The following is a 14,970-nucleotide window of genomic DNA, read 5'->3' as shown; positions in this document are numbered from 1 at the left end:
GATGCAGTGTATCATTTACATTAGTTTTCAGAGGCTGTTTATTGAAAATGATCTCCTGCAATCTGATCCTCTCTCCACATCCAGTGTCTGCTGTCTGTGAATGGTGTTTCCAAAATCAGTAATCCCAGTCAGTCAGCTATTTTATGAATGAAATGAGGGGGCAAGAAGGTTCTGGGTTTGATTCCCAGGGGCCTGGGGTCGGAGGTAGATGTTCTCTCTGTGCCTGCTTGGGTTAGGGTTAGAGTTCTCTGTTCCCTCCCACAGACCCACACAGTAGGTTTATTGGCAACTATAGCCAATCAACCTACTGTGTGTATGTGTTTGTGCTTGTGTGGGAGTAAATATATGTATATGTCAACCCTGTGATAGACAGGTGACCTGTCCAAGGTGTAGCTACGTCCCGCCCTCACCCTATGTCAGCCCCCCTGCAACACCACACAGATAGTGGAGCAGATTATGACAAATTATTCACTTGGTGATACAAGCATGAAATGTGGCACAAATACTGGGTTGGTTGCTAACTATATAGCTAATTGATTGGGGGCTGTTAGCATTTGGGACACTGAATTTCACTATACTACCAGTAAAACTACATCAGCTGACACTGAACCCCCCACAGTTCCACAGCAGTGATGTTACCATTGTGCCCTGGTTGTGCAATGACGTACGTACACTCTAGGAGTGTAACTATAGGTCTATTGTAATCTAAAACCAAAAAAAAACCCATGTATAGAACCAAAAATTGTATTTCTGTTTCATAGATCATGAGATATTCCAACTTGTTTCACAGTGGCCATCTTGCACGCCATCTTCACTACAACATTTCACATGGCTGACAAAAACATCACTTATAATAATGAAATGAGACCTTTAGAATACTTTATACCTCAATGAATTGATTTTGATAATTACATGCAGATATCGGACATATTGGTACAATACCAGGAAGCCATCTTGGAAAATGGCTGCCATATTGAATTTTTTGAGTGGCCAGCACCTCTTTCCAAAAGAGTGACCCTTAGTGCAGCAGATTAATGACACAAATACTCTCTAAGATAAGCAGAGAAGACAATGGACAAGATGAAATGAGATGATGTTGTTCAAAGGGAGTGTTATAACACTGTTACAAGGTTCATTCAGACCACTTGTCATCAGTGATACAAGTTTTCATAAACATATTCCATCAGGATTCAACTACTAAACTAACTAAAAACTACTACTCTAGAACATGTCATGCATAATTAAGTATTGTTAAAGGGATACTTCACCCAAAATGGATAATCCACCAATTTTCTACTCACCGTCATGCCAAGGAAGGGTTTGGAGAACTTCAGAGTCATCAAAACGCCAGCCATTAACAATGACCAGTTAGATTCACGTTCATGACCGAGTTTTGACACCGTTACAGTCACCGTGCACCAATCTTGATGGAGTGTCATCCAAAAAGTGTTTTTAAAATTCTCCATATCTTTCTGCCTCAGGTTGAAGGAAGCCCCCATCTCAGTTCCTTCTCCACTTTACACTATAATCAGGCACCTATGCAGTGAGATACACATCAGCAACCACAGCAGAAGTCCCCCGAGAGAAGGAAGGTGGTGGTGGTGGTGTTGGGTGGGTGGGGGGACTTGCTCGATTGGTGCTTCTTTGTCTCTGGTGCGGAGGCATCTATGAGGATGTGTCGACACAGATACAGACACCGGTGGGGGGATCCGGCGCGTACGTCAGTTGTGACCTTTGGCAAAAAAACAACAAAACATAACAAAAAAAAATACAAATATAATGACAGAATGAGTTGTTGAAAAAAATCAGTGAATGTGATGCGCTGTGTCACATCCAATGGGGTTAAGACGTAGCTGACAAACTGCAACAGATGGAAGTCTGCCTGGCATCTGACACCCTGCAAGTCAAGATCTAAAAGCAACAGCAAAAAAAAAAACTGAGAGAACAGGATGCTGACAACTGTACCACGGACCTCATCTGTCAGTCTGCAGTCTGGAACAGTTTCCCTGCAGTGGCACTGGAGTCAGTTCAATATGCAATAAAACATAGACATTCACTCAATGTTACATTCAGATGGGGTAATGAGGCTGTAGTGGTAAGAGAGAGAATCGGTCTGGTATATTTCCTGCATGCTGTATTTTTTATTGGTGCCATCGTGTAAACAGAAGTCCCTGTGTGAAAATAAGTTCAGTAATTCAGACTGTCAAAGAAACTGAGGACATCTACACTCACATTTCTTGGAATCTAATCAAGTGTGCTATACACACTGGCAGACACATTTCCAGGCGAAGCCAACGAATGCTAATAAGACTAGAACCTAATGTCTGGAGCCTCGTTGCCAGTATACACTCGACATCAGGCATCTACTGTATTCTGTATCTAATCTGCATTAGTACTGCAGAGGCCAGCGCAGCCAGCGCATTATAATGTCGACCTAAGTCAGCAAGTTCTACCACCAGATTCAATAAGTCAAGCAATAATAGATGCAAAAAAGCAAAAGAAATGATTCCTCTTTAGGCAGAGGAGGGCCGACTGTGTTGGTGCAAAGTAACGCACAGTCGAAAACAAATCACTTCTTTTCAAGCTGAACTTCTTTAGGATGTGGTGAAAACACAGTCCAAACCTGCACAGAGCATAATCTGTAAGTCACCATGTGTATTCAACATGTGCACCCTCTTCTTTCCGCGCCAAAGCCGGCAATTTGTTTTCATTTCTTGGCTGTCAGGACATCAAGGTGCATTTAGCATTTTAGTGGAAAATTCTATTTGCAAACAATTATGTTCTGTATTATGTAGTTCAAAACGTAATCGCTACCACTTTACGCTTCATACTCTCACTGAGTTTGTACTTGTATCTGAACATATGCCATTTGTGCTTTTATCTAAAGTGCCTTAAAATACCACAAGTGCTTTCATCCTCTGTGTTTGTGGCCACGGTTGGTTTGAACCATTAACCTTAGACGTGTTAGAGACTTGCTCAAAAAATCTGCTGAACAGTCTGGCGTCCATCTGATGCTCTGGGCTTTGTATTTTAGGTTATATTCAGTCTCACCTAATTGTTAGTGCACAGCAGATAGTGACTGTAGAGTAGTGTGACTCTGTATCCTGTAAGATCTTAAAGGACAATTCCAGGCAAATTCAACCTGGGGTACAGTTTCCTAATATTTTAGGTCTAAAACAATGAATCAATCAATGAAGATTTTCTTTTTAATGTCTTCTGTTTTGCAGCAGTTATGTCTCTCCCTGCATTGCCATAGCAGCATAATGGGAGCAAACAGGTCTGTTTACAGTACATCCCACAAAACCACATTGTCAAATGGCTATTCAAACATAGACCGAGGGGTTTGTTTACTTCAAGAAAGCCGACATATTTGTCAATGGACATACGGACATGTATTTTCAAGTGGCCTTTGGAGATTTTGATAATGTTTTGTATTCCAAGCTCTCAAAAAATTCAAGTCCATTATTCTTTGGCTCAGGCATACTCTACTAGCAGAGAGCGTGTCAGTGGAATATGAGGCAAAACTGAAATATAACAGAGAATGAAAGAGCGAAGGAGGAGTTTGTGAAGATGTGAAATGGAGTTCATTAAAGAAAAAAGGAAAAAAAAAAGAGAAACTGAAGTTGCTCTTCTTGGCCTGTTCCATATCTTTAAATTGAAACACTTTATTTTAAGCTGAACATTTTGCAAACGCTCTTTGTTATGTTCTCATTACAGCTACAGCTGACCTTCTAGTTCACCCCCTTGGTTGATGAAATGTTGTCTGGGCTTCTCTGAATTTTAATTGAACATCCCTGCTCCTCATCACACCTGCTTCTCTTTTTAGATAAAAATATCTTAGATAAAATTACTTTTTCTTTTTACTCATCACAGGTGTGTCAGTGGTGGAATTTTAGTAACTGCCACATTTTGGAACACTGGCCTTTTAAAACAAACATTTGTAACATTTTATAATAAGTACACACTATTAAAGCAGAAGTAAGGTGAATGTTTGTGTTAATCTAAGTCTTAAATAGTTGTATCTTCCGACAGCAATCACTTATAGAGTGTTTGGTCTGAAACACGGGTCTGTCAGTCACTCTGCTCTGCTCTGAGCCCAGGAGAAAACTTTCCTTGTATCCTACAACCTTTATCCAATGAGGAGAGAGAACGGCATAAAGGGGCGGTCCTCTCTGTGCAGCCAAGGGATGCGCGTGAATGTGGTGACGTAGGGACGAGGGCGGGGACTGCTAACTCCATCGGCTGACAAGAAGTTAGCCAAAACCACCGGATCGCTTACTGATAGCTTTAAGCATTAGTTAAGCATTAATAAATACTGAATTCATCATTTATAACACACGAACACTCATTAGTATATAGTTTATAAACACAGTTTTACTCATCATTGATGAGCACTAACTGTATTTATAAACTACATAGTAATGAGTATTCATTCCCAAACATTTTATAATGTCTTATTTTGTGTCTCCAGAGTTGTAAACAGGGTCTCCAAACACAACCATGTCAACTCTAAAACTCAAGTAAGTGAGGGAGTTGATGCATATTCTCTGACAGGTGATGCTCTCTCTTCCAGGCTCCTGACACAGCTGCCTAGAAATGCTGTTTATTGGAAGTAATCCGACGGATGGTGGAGGAGCGGGGTTCACGCTGCGGACTGCGTGAGCCTGATACGGACTGAGAGAGAACATCACAAGTCCTTGAGCTGGGGTTTCTCTGTCAGCCAGGGATCCCTGCAGCTCGCCCTGGGGCCTGTTGGCAAAGAAAGTTCCCAGAGCTTTTCCACCTGCAATGTCACGTTGATTACACAGCGGGAGGAGCAGAAAGGAGGTTGCAGCGATCACGTTTTGCTCTCGCTCGCCGACCGTCTCGACTACCCTCCTTCTTTTCCCGACCGATCGAAACCAGGAACCCCCCCCGAAAGAAAACAAGTGAGAGACGGTCAATCCTCCCGATTCCAATTGCCCAGATGGCTTAACACATCTGTCAGAAGCTGCCGGAGATGGTTGAAATAACCGGGGTTGCCATGACAACAGCTCTGCCACTTTGCCACCTGCGAGCGTCCCGGGGGGGGGGCAGCCTTTCTCACCACCGTCAGGCTCTTTTCTCACCTTGATGTCCCATTGGAGCTGGCTAATGGCTCGGCGTAGGTCATTTCACTAAATTTGCCTGATGCAAGCGGCAACAACAAGGAGCTCTAGAGTCGCAAGGTGTGATTTTTTCCTGCTCTGTTTAGACTCTTCTGTTAGTCTCAACACTGCTAATGGCCTCTTCAGGAAGTTGTCCATTAGCAGTGTTCTGACCTCCTGAAAAGATCCGCAGCGCCGAGTTGATGCCAACGGAACAAGAAAAAAAAGCAGCCCCCCATGTCATTACGCTTCCTTGTTATCCAGTTTCAATAGTACAAGAAACAACAATCTTCTCGACAAGCTGAAACAAGACAGTGGTGTTTTCTCTTCAAGCTGACACACCGGTAAGCTTCTGCATGAGAGCTGAAAAACAACGGCCCGCACTACTCTGCTTGGCTGATCTAAGGGCAGTCTCTTGTGCTCTGTATTTCTTCCTCTAATTGGTCCAGCCTCCATACTAAGGCTCTCACTGGCTTTATTTCTCTGACTGAGGGAACCTGAAGATAGGCAACGCACTGCAGGGTGGGGAGGGGTTGGCTGTGTGACTTGGGGATTTACAGGGAGATGAGGGGGTGGGGTTGGGGGTGGGGGGTGGATTCAGGAACATCCAGAGGGCATAATTACCAGCAAATCTGGGCACAACCGCTATCATGGTATTGATGGGTTTTGTAGACTGGTGTTTGTTATCAGGTGGCGAAGGCTGGTGCACCCTCATTAACACTTCTCACCTCTGGAGCACAAAGCGGAGGAACTAAACAAGTGGAAAGAAGAAAAAGAATGGGTAGTATTCACATGCACACAGGCGCACACAAACAGAGGTGGCAGCATACCTCACCTCCATGCACACGGAAGCAATCACACACGATACGCAAGCTCCCTGTAGAGGACTTCATGTCTGCTCTTCCCTCGTGGTTTTACATTTTCAAGTTCAATTAATGTATTTTTTAAAAAGCAGAAGTTAATTTTACTCCTAAAGAGCAAACTGTCAACATAGAATATTTTATTTCTCTCTTTCACTATAAAATGTGCCTATGTATTTTATTGATGAATCTCCTGGTGCTATGATATTACTTCCCTTCTGGCAGGCAAATAGTGAATAGTACTGTACACACACCGATCAGGTATAACATTATGATCGCTCACAGGTGAAGTGAATAACACTTTGTGGCACCTGTTAGTGGGTGGAATACATTAGGCAGCAAGTGAACATTTTGTCTGCAGCTCTTGTGGTTAGGATCTATCAATAGTGGTCCAAGGAAAGAACAGTAGTGAAGCAGCCACAGGGTCATGGGCGGCCAAGGCTCAATCACTGCATTTACATGCAGAGCTAAGTCGACGTATAGCTCGAGTTGAGCGTCAGAGTTCTGTCTTTACATGCAACAGGGAAAATCAAATAATTGACCGTGTGTCCGCCTCCTCAACACAGGCGGCGATATGCGTTGTTTCAGACTCTTTACCATTGTCACCTAGTAAATAACTGGATAGAGATAGACAGAGAGATTAAAGTTCCTGACAGGACGGGCCAGTCAGGGCTGAAGAAATGACTTTGGTTGGGTCGGTCCTAAGCTTAATAGAACACATCTTCTTGCTGGTTGCACTGTGTGAAATGTACTGACGCATCAGTCCCGGGAGCTTCTATTTATTTATTTTTTGGCCGTGTTCAGGCCCATGGAGGACCACAGTGGGACACATCAATTAAAAAAGAGGAATTTCAGAAGGGATTTGAAAAAGCAACTTTAAAACAGTCATTTTAAATACCATTTAGAAAATACACAATTGAATTACCAAATTAATAACCAAAATTCAAAGTCAATTTCAAAATGCATTTTGAAAAACAGAAATAAATAAATGAATTTGCAAACTGAATTAGAAAAAACAACTTTTAATCAGTCTTTTAATAGGGCAATTCCATTTTCTGTTTGGATTTCCATTTCCTAATTGCCTTTTCAAATCTTATTTGAAAATGGATTTTCTAAATCAACCTTTCCTTTGAAAGGCAGTGTCCCCTCTGGTCTTCCACACAGGCTGGCTTCATTGCTACACTTTGTGCCGTCTCTACTGTTGTGAAGCATGCGCACATGCATCGTCCAGTTTCAGTCAGACTAAGGCGTTTACATGCAGAAGAAACCGGTTTCCAAACGCATTATCTGGGCGTTTTAGTCAAATTTGGAGAAGTCCGGTATTAGTTGGACTAAGGTGTTAACATGCACTTCAGTTGTCCAGTTAGAGTTGGATTAAGGCCATAATTATTATTTTTTTCAACTGTCATGTAAATGTACTGAATGATACATGTGGGGAGAGAAGGCTGGCCTGTATGGGTCCATGATGGTTCTGGTAACTGTTTTCTTGTCTGTAACAACATCTATTGCACATCTGCCTGCCCTGGATGAGGGATCCCCTCTCTGTTGCTCACCCTGAGGTTTCTCCAGTTTTCCCCTGTTAAAAGGGTTTCTGGGAGTTGTACCTCAGTCGATATGAGGGTCTAAGGGCAGAGGATGTTGTTATGATGCCATGTAAAGCCCTTTGAGACGAACTGTTTGTAAAAATGGGCTATACAAATAAAATTGCCTTGCCTTGCCTTCTGATAGAAAGCTGCCAGAACACACAGTGCAACATAGTTTATTGAGTATTTGGCAGCAAAAAGGACCAACACAATATTACAGTAGGGAAGTGGTCAGAATGTTGTGTGTGTGTAAATATAAATATAACTTTAAAACTTTACAAAGCTCTCAGACTGCTGTTGAGATAAAATAACTGATGTGTCTTGAAACTGTCACTCAGCTTAATGACAGTAAATCCCTTACAATACTACTTGGTGTCAAAAGTTTTGTCAACATGAAGATGGAGCTTCCAATGAATAATTCAAAGGGATCTGTGCTGATCTCTTCAAAACATTCTGTCCTAAACTTGAAAAGAAATATATCTTCAGCCAGCACTTTATTAGAACCTGTGCACCTGTGTTTTCCCATCAGTCAATCACATTTCAGTTATAGAATCCACTGTTCACATGAAACAGAAGTGGGAAGAAGTGTTCTAAGTGACTTTGACTGTGGCATGATCATTGATGCCACGCTGGCTTGAGTGTTTCTGAGACTTCTTATCTCCTGGGATTTTCAAACAAGCTCAGTACTCAGAATGATGTGGAAAACAAAAAAAACCATCAAGTGAGCAGCAGTTCTGTGGGTGGAAACGCCTTGTTGGTAGAGAGATCACAGGAAAACAAACTGGCTGGAGCTCACAAAAGGCCCAAGGTAGCTCAGATAACCACTCTGTAAATCTGGTGAGCTGAAAAGCATCTGAGAATACGCATAAAACGTATCAACCCTTGAGAAAGATGGGTTCCACAGGACAGCCCGGTGTTGGTGGTACAACAGTGTTGGGAATGTTTTCTTTGCCCAGCTAAGCCCATTGATACCAGTCAATCATGGTCTTAATTATTGAGTATTGATGCTGACCATGTGATCTTCTAATGGCTAATTCCTACTTCCTACTCATGTTGAAGTCACAATGCATCTCAAACTGGTTCCATGAACATGACAGTGAGTTCTCTGAACCTCAGAGGCCTCCATCCCTTTTCCACCAAACTGGTTCAAGTGGTGGTTCAGTGCTTAACTGGTTCAACTCTGGTGTCTCCAAAGAGCCAGTTTGCTTTTCCACTGGTTATCGACATAGTAACTCTCAGTCTGTACCCTGCAGTCTTCGTCGTAATCGCCGCGACCAGCCACTACGTTTTGACGGCGATATACAGTAGCTGTTGTTAGCCACTGCCTGTAGCTCAGCTACTTAGCTTCAACTGTGTTTACATTGATTACATAGCAGATAAACAAACTTAATACGTATCAGTAATGTCTTTGTATATGTTGGCACTGGTCTTGTTGCTCAGGTAACCCCGTCCCCAGGCCCCTGGAGGAACCGGTTCTTATCTGCAGCCCAGCAAGGAGTTGGTGCTAGCTTGGAACCAGTTTTAAAAACCAAGAACCAGTGCTTAGGCGGTGGAAAAGCAAAGAACCGGTGCTAAGCAGGAACTGGCTCCAAACCAGCACTGGAACCAGCTGGGTGGAAAAGGGGCCCACTACCCTGATCTGAATGGAGCAGCTCCTGTGGGATGTGACAGAACAGAAGAATGGCAGCATGATGGTGCTGCAGAAATGATGTGCTGCAGTCATGTGAACATGAAGTAGTCTCAACTATGTTCTGGAGTTCATGCCTTGAAGAACCGAGGCTGTTTGACAGCAAAGGGAGTGTGTTCTTAGAAAATGCCTGAGTGCATCTGCTCTGAAAACATGTTGAGATTCTTCCTCATTCTTCCTTTCTCTGGTTTAGATGACCACAGCTCTTTTTTGTGCCTAAGTCAAACATCTCTCTCCCTGTGGTCAGTGATAGTGTACTTAGGCTTCCTCTCAAGTGTCCTCTCTGTGCTACCTCAGCTCTTTTTCACTCTTTGTCTACATACAGAGGAGTAAAACAACACAGGGAGTCGACAACCTATTTCTGTTTGCCAGGAGGGATCATGAGTAGTTTGTTGTATTTTTTCTCCGCTAGCTTTATATGTTACTCCATTCTAACTTTGGTGTATAATTAAAAAAAAAAATTAAGCAAATGCTGTAAGGTGCATTTAAATAGATTAAAAGAAAACGCAAAAATACAAACACATTAAATATGAAATCCCTACGCTTAAATGTTAAGGTAGGAATTTAAAAAAGAACACAGAACATGATGAATACAAAATTGCACATCATGAGTTAGAGATGTTGAAGATATTATGCACATCAGTATTAGGCTGGTATTTATAGTTACTGTGTGTTTAGAGTCCTGACTGCCCAGGGGAAGAAACTGTTTCTGAGTCTGTTTGTCCTACACTTGATAGACCTGTACCTCCTACCAGAGGGCAGCATGCTGAAGAAATGTATGGATATTAAATGATACAAATTGATCTGTCACTAAAAGATTCTCCAGTTAAATGTGAACATCCATTACTGTATGTAAAAATTCCCTACAAGAACATGTTTATTTCCATTGTTTTGTACTGGGTCCACTGTAGAGAGGGGTGAAGAAAGCCACCTATACATTTGGAAAAACCTTCCTTGGACAGAGGTGGTGGTGTACGACACCATCTGTCAGCTACGTCCAATGCTGTCTTGGGAGCCCTTCCCAGACAGACGGTTTAACCCCCATTTACACCTTGATGCAAGTGGGGGCAAGGACTCTCTGGAGTTACACCTTGGCTCATGTGACCCTAATGATTCACATGATGGCTAGTCAACGATCCTCAGGACCACCTCCAAGGTGTCGTTCCCTCCTAGGGTATAAATACCTGGGTTTTCTCACACTGGTCTTTAGAACTGAAGAGAGAGAAATGTCTTCAAGACTCAAAAGAAGTCCCGTTGCCTTGAACTTTAAAGGGGACTTATTATGGAAATATCACTCCTTGAAGGCTCTTTAACATATATCTGGGTGTTTGTCTTGCCTTCTGGCCGCCAAAATGTGAGAATTGACAAAACAATCTGTAATTTTCAGGCTCCCTTGGTTGAAATCCATGTGGATTTATGAGCTGTTCCCTCGGTTGCAGTGACGGCTGGTATCAATGGGCTAGCAGGGCTACGCCCTCCATGCATTACACAACAAAAGATGAGAAAAATATTCTCTAAATAACATACAAAAGATTGATATAAGTCTTTGTGAAAACCGAAGTGGCAACAGTATCAAATAGTTTCAAGAAAAACACAGGATATCTCTTAATGGGCTAATGTTATGCAGCCCGAGCGCGTGTGGGAGGGAGAAGACAGTGGCGCTAGCATCACAGATAGCATTAGCTTACTCTACTGCCCTTAACCGTCTGCAGTGTCTAGGCCTAGTTAGTTGCTATACTTTTGTGCCAGTCAGATGGGATGTGACCTTTAGCTAATGCTGTGTTAACCATTTAATGGATATAATTTATTTATTAGCCCACCCAACTAATTTCACCACCAGCCGCCACTGCTCGGTTGTCTTCCAGTGATGTAACTAGGTTTCAAATTTGCAACCCCACCCCTACCTATAGTCCCAGTAGAAGGGATGGGGCGGGGCAAGCAGTGGTTCATTTGTATTTAAAGGGGCAGGCACTGAAACCATTCATTCTAAACAGGGCTGTTTTGATAGGATGAAAAGTGACCAAAGCATGTCACAGACATGTCTTTAAGACACCTGGGAACTATTTTAATTTGTGGAAAGAGGGCAGAATATTTCTCCTTTAAAATGTAACAACACTGTTTTCTTCCCTCACCGGTACAATGCTGCTATAGAGGCTGAAATCTAGAGCTCAGTTCACCAAGCACTAATAAATCCAGCAGTGTCCTGGGTTGATATGAAGTCATGGCCCACAATCCTGAACTCTCATTTGGTGCCCTGTGATAATTGCTGAAATACTGTAGTGTGCAATATGACAACAGAAGCAGAGGGAATTGTTTAAAAAAAAAAACCCCAAAAAACAGATGACTTGTGTGCAGTTCTTAAATTAACTACTGTAATATTCACTTGCTCATATTAGAAACACAAGGTAGTAACAAGTAATCCTATAGAGGGATTATCAGCCTACGTCACTGACGTTCTACTGCGCATGTTGCCTGCAGAAAGAGAGCAGCAAGAGCCGTGATCATGTCTTTTTGTGCTGTTAGTTGCACTAATTGTTTTGATAAAAATAACAAAACGCGCAAATTTAACAGAATACCGTCAACTCGCACCCCTTTCAAGGCAAACGAGAGAGAAAATAGTACATTGGCGATTAATTTCGAGCAATCTAACGTGTTAGATACGTTGGTTTGAATGGTGATAAAGCTAAATGCCCACAGGCACAGCTGTAACGTTATAACTGCAGCGAATGAGTTGTGAAATGTTTACTACGACAGTGACTGAAGACGAGGTCACATACTAATGGAAAGCAAGCTGACATTAATTAACGTTAAGCTACATTGTTTTAGATTACCGGTACATACTCATGTAACGTTACAGTTACGTTATGCAGTTGTTCCAGACTTTAGACAGGTCCGTCCTCTTCCCTCGTCTCTGACCAGGCAGCAGCTCAGTCCTCACACTGAGTTTTGTAATCGTGAGTGTTTTCCTGAACATGATTGTCTGTTAAATAGCTGTAGGTAACGTTAGGGATGCACAGTGACAGTGTTGTTTTTACCGATGACCGACGCCGCGCTGTGAGTGTCCGTGTCTTGTCCCGTGGCTGAGTTGCCGTTGCCGCGGTACAAACTCGATCCTCCGTCCTGACGTTTTTCTCTTTTTTTTCCTGCCGTTATAAAAACTACAGTCTATGTATAAAACACACACTACATCAGTAGGTGATAAACTGTTGTGGTAGGCTGACAACATCGCTAGCTAACACCGCTTTGACTACACTAGATCCATGGGGGTAACCATGACAACCGGTTCTTTCTGCAGTCAGGTTGCGCACGCATCCTGATTTGTTGGTAAACAGATAATCCCTCTATAGGTTAGTGAACAACATTTGCTTTTGATTGGCCCACACAACATGCAGCTAGAACCCTCTACTGTGTTCGATGTTCTCCTTCTTTCACTGCTGCAGTATACTGTCTGACTGACATTAATAAACATACAATGAGTTATTAGCACGTCATCATCCTGAGTATTAATTCACACAGAGTATACTGAGACAGATACAGTCTCTTGTAAGTCTTTGATTCTGGTTGTTGGTCTTGTTTTGCGCTTGTGTTGAATTTACATTAAAGGGAAAATTACATAACAGGCTTAATGTGAATAATGATCTTGTCAATCACATCAAACTGTGATATAAAACAAAGATGACTATAGTTTTCCTTTATGTTTCATCAAAGCAAAATGAGTACAGAGATGCAGGTATAGCTGCACCAAACTGATTTGAGGCTACGACAGAAGCACTGAACACTCAAAATCTTCAATCACAGCCTAAAAACTCATTTTAGACTCACGTTTCCTTTATATCACTTTCTTCTTCCTGGTCCCAACCTCACCAAAAGAAATTGTTTCATCTCTAAATTACCTGGCACTTTGTTTTGGAAGGAAAAAAACAACAACTTCCAACTCTTTCAAAAGTTTTTTATGTTTTCTTTTTACCTTGATTTTCTTGTGTATACTTTGATACACTCTCACAATTCCTTTGTCTTTTTTCTTTCTTACAGAAATTTCAGTTTTGTAACTTATATTCACTATAGACAGAGCTTTGGATGTCTGCCAGTGTAAAACTCCAGCAGGTACACCGTATACTGTTGATTGCAGTCTGTTCTACTTTTCTTGTACCTTTGTTTTACACAGGATCTAATTTGTCTAAGCTCCAATGGTAATGAACCTCTGTCATTTGTAGCTGTTTCCTTATGATGTGACAAGCTTTAATTGTCTGACATGGTCTGAAATATCAGGGGTGGCTGAAGATGTGCGAGCGATTTAAAGAAGTGTGTCGTTCAAGCAATTAGTTTCACGCTGTACTCCTGCGGGACTGCAGACATGGCAGCATCGAGCTCAGGGGTTGCAATTAACATCTTGTGACTTGATGTTCCTTTATACATTTTTAATAAACCTACAACAATCATGGGTATTGTTGTTCCTCAACTAAAGATTAGTGCGGTGATGTGCATTAGTTCCTGTTCTAGAATATGTCACCACAGCAAATCAGTTACACCACTTTTTATAAGTTTATAAATCATATTTTGTAACTGCAGGTGCTCTGATTGGAACTTTTAATGTCAGTTTCCTTCCTTCATGAGCCCATTATGCAGCCTCACAAAGCATAAAAAAATCTCATGGGTTCTTCATGGGAAGTAAAATCTATAGCTGTCAAAGTTAACCTGATAATAACGCATTAACGCAATTTATCCTTAATGCCCGAAATTTTTTTGATGTGCGGTAATGTACGTACTATAACACATCAATTTAAGTGGCGTAGCAGTAACGTATGGATGGCGAGTAAGCAAACCTCAGAAACTGATAAAGAAACAGGTCTTTTGAAGAGCAAGTTCAGCTTCAAAGTCCTGTCAGATGGTTCTTGGGCCAAATTTAACTTTGGGCCTGAGTGTGGTGCGTTTGTGTCAGTGTGAACACAACAGTCGCTCTCAGGTGCGCACCAAAACAGTTGTATCGAGACCGTCCTGAAGGACTGGTCTCATTGCAGCTACAGTTGGTGTTTGGACCACGGGTGAAGACAAATGTGTGTCAACGAGAAATGTAAACGAGCTGAAAAATGAATCAATGTATCACATACTGTTGCCATTTCTGGTGCGCAGCCTTGGTCCGCAGCAGTAGCTATGTATGAAAACAGTAACCACCTTGGTACATCTAGTCTAATACCACATGCTGACCAAGCACATAGCTGATGCAGAGAGCTCCGCCCCCTCGCCAAGCAATCCACCTAAGAGTTTATTCTGTTGAATAATCTGGACAGTATTTGACCTTGTTTCGGATTGTTCCAATGATAATAAACATGCATTTACATGGAACAAATATAATTGTCCACTCCCATGTTGTATTAATTATTTGAAAAATATCTCTCTTAGGGTACATTCAGAACAGATAAAACATGTGTGACTGATTTGCAATTAATCGCAAGTCATGACATCAATGACGAATAAATATTTTAATTGATTGACAGCCCTAGTATTTACTTAAAAGTCACATTTCATACATATTTCAAAGCCTGTCTTGCAGGAGATTAAATGAGATGCTTCACTTTCATGATAAAACATAGATATTCTATATATATATATATATATATATATAGATATATATATATATATATATATATATATATATATATATATATATATATATATATATATATACACACACACAGCAAATATATATATATATA

Source organism: Trachurus japonicus, chromosome 6 (assembly GCF_045865225.1).
Source record: "Trachurus japonicus isolate A0001 chromosome 6, Traja_1.0".
Lineage (NCBI taxonomy): Eukaryota > Metazoa > Chordata > Actinopteri > Carangiformes > Carangidae > Trachurus > Trachurus japonicus.
This window is presented reverse-complemented; position numbering follows the sequence as displayed.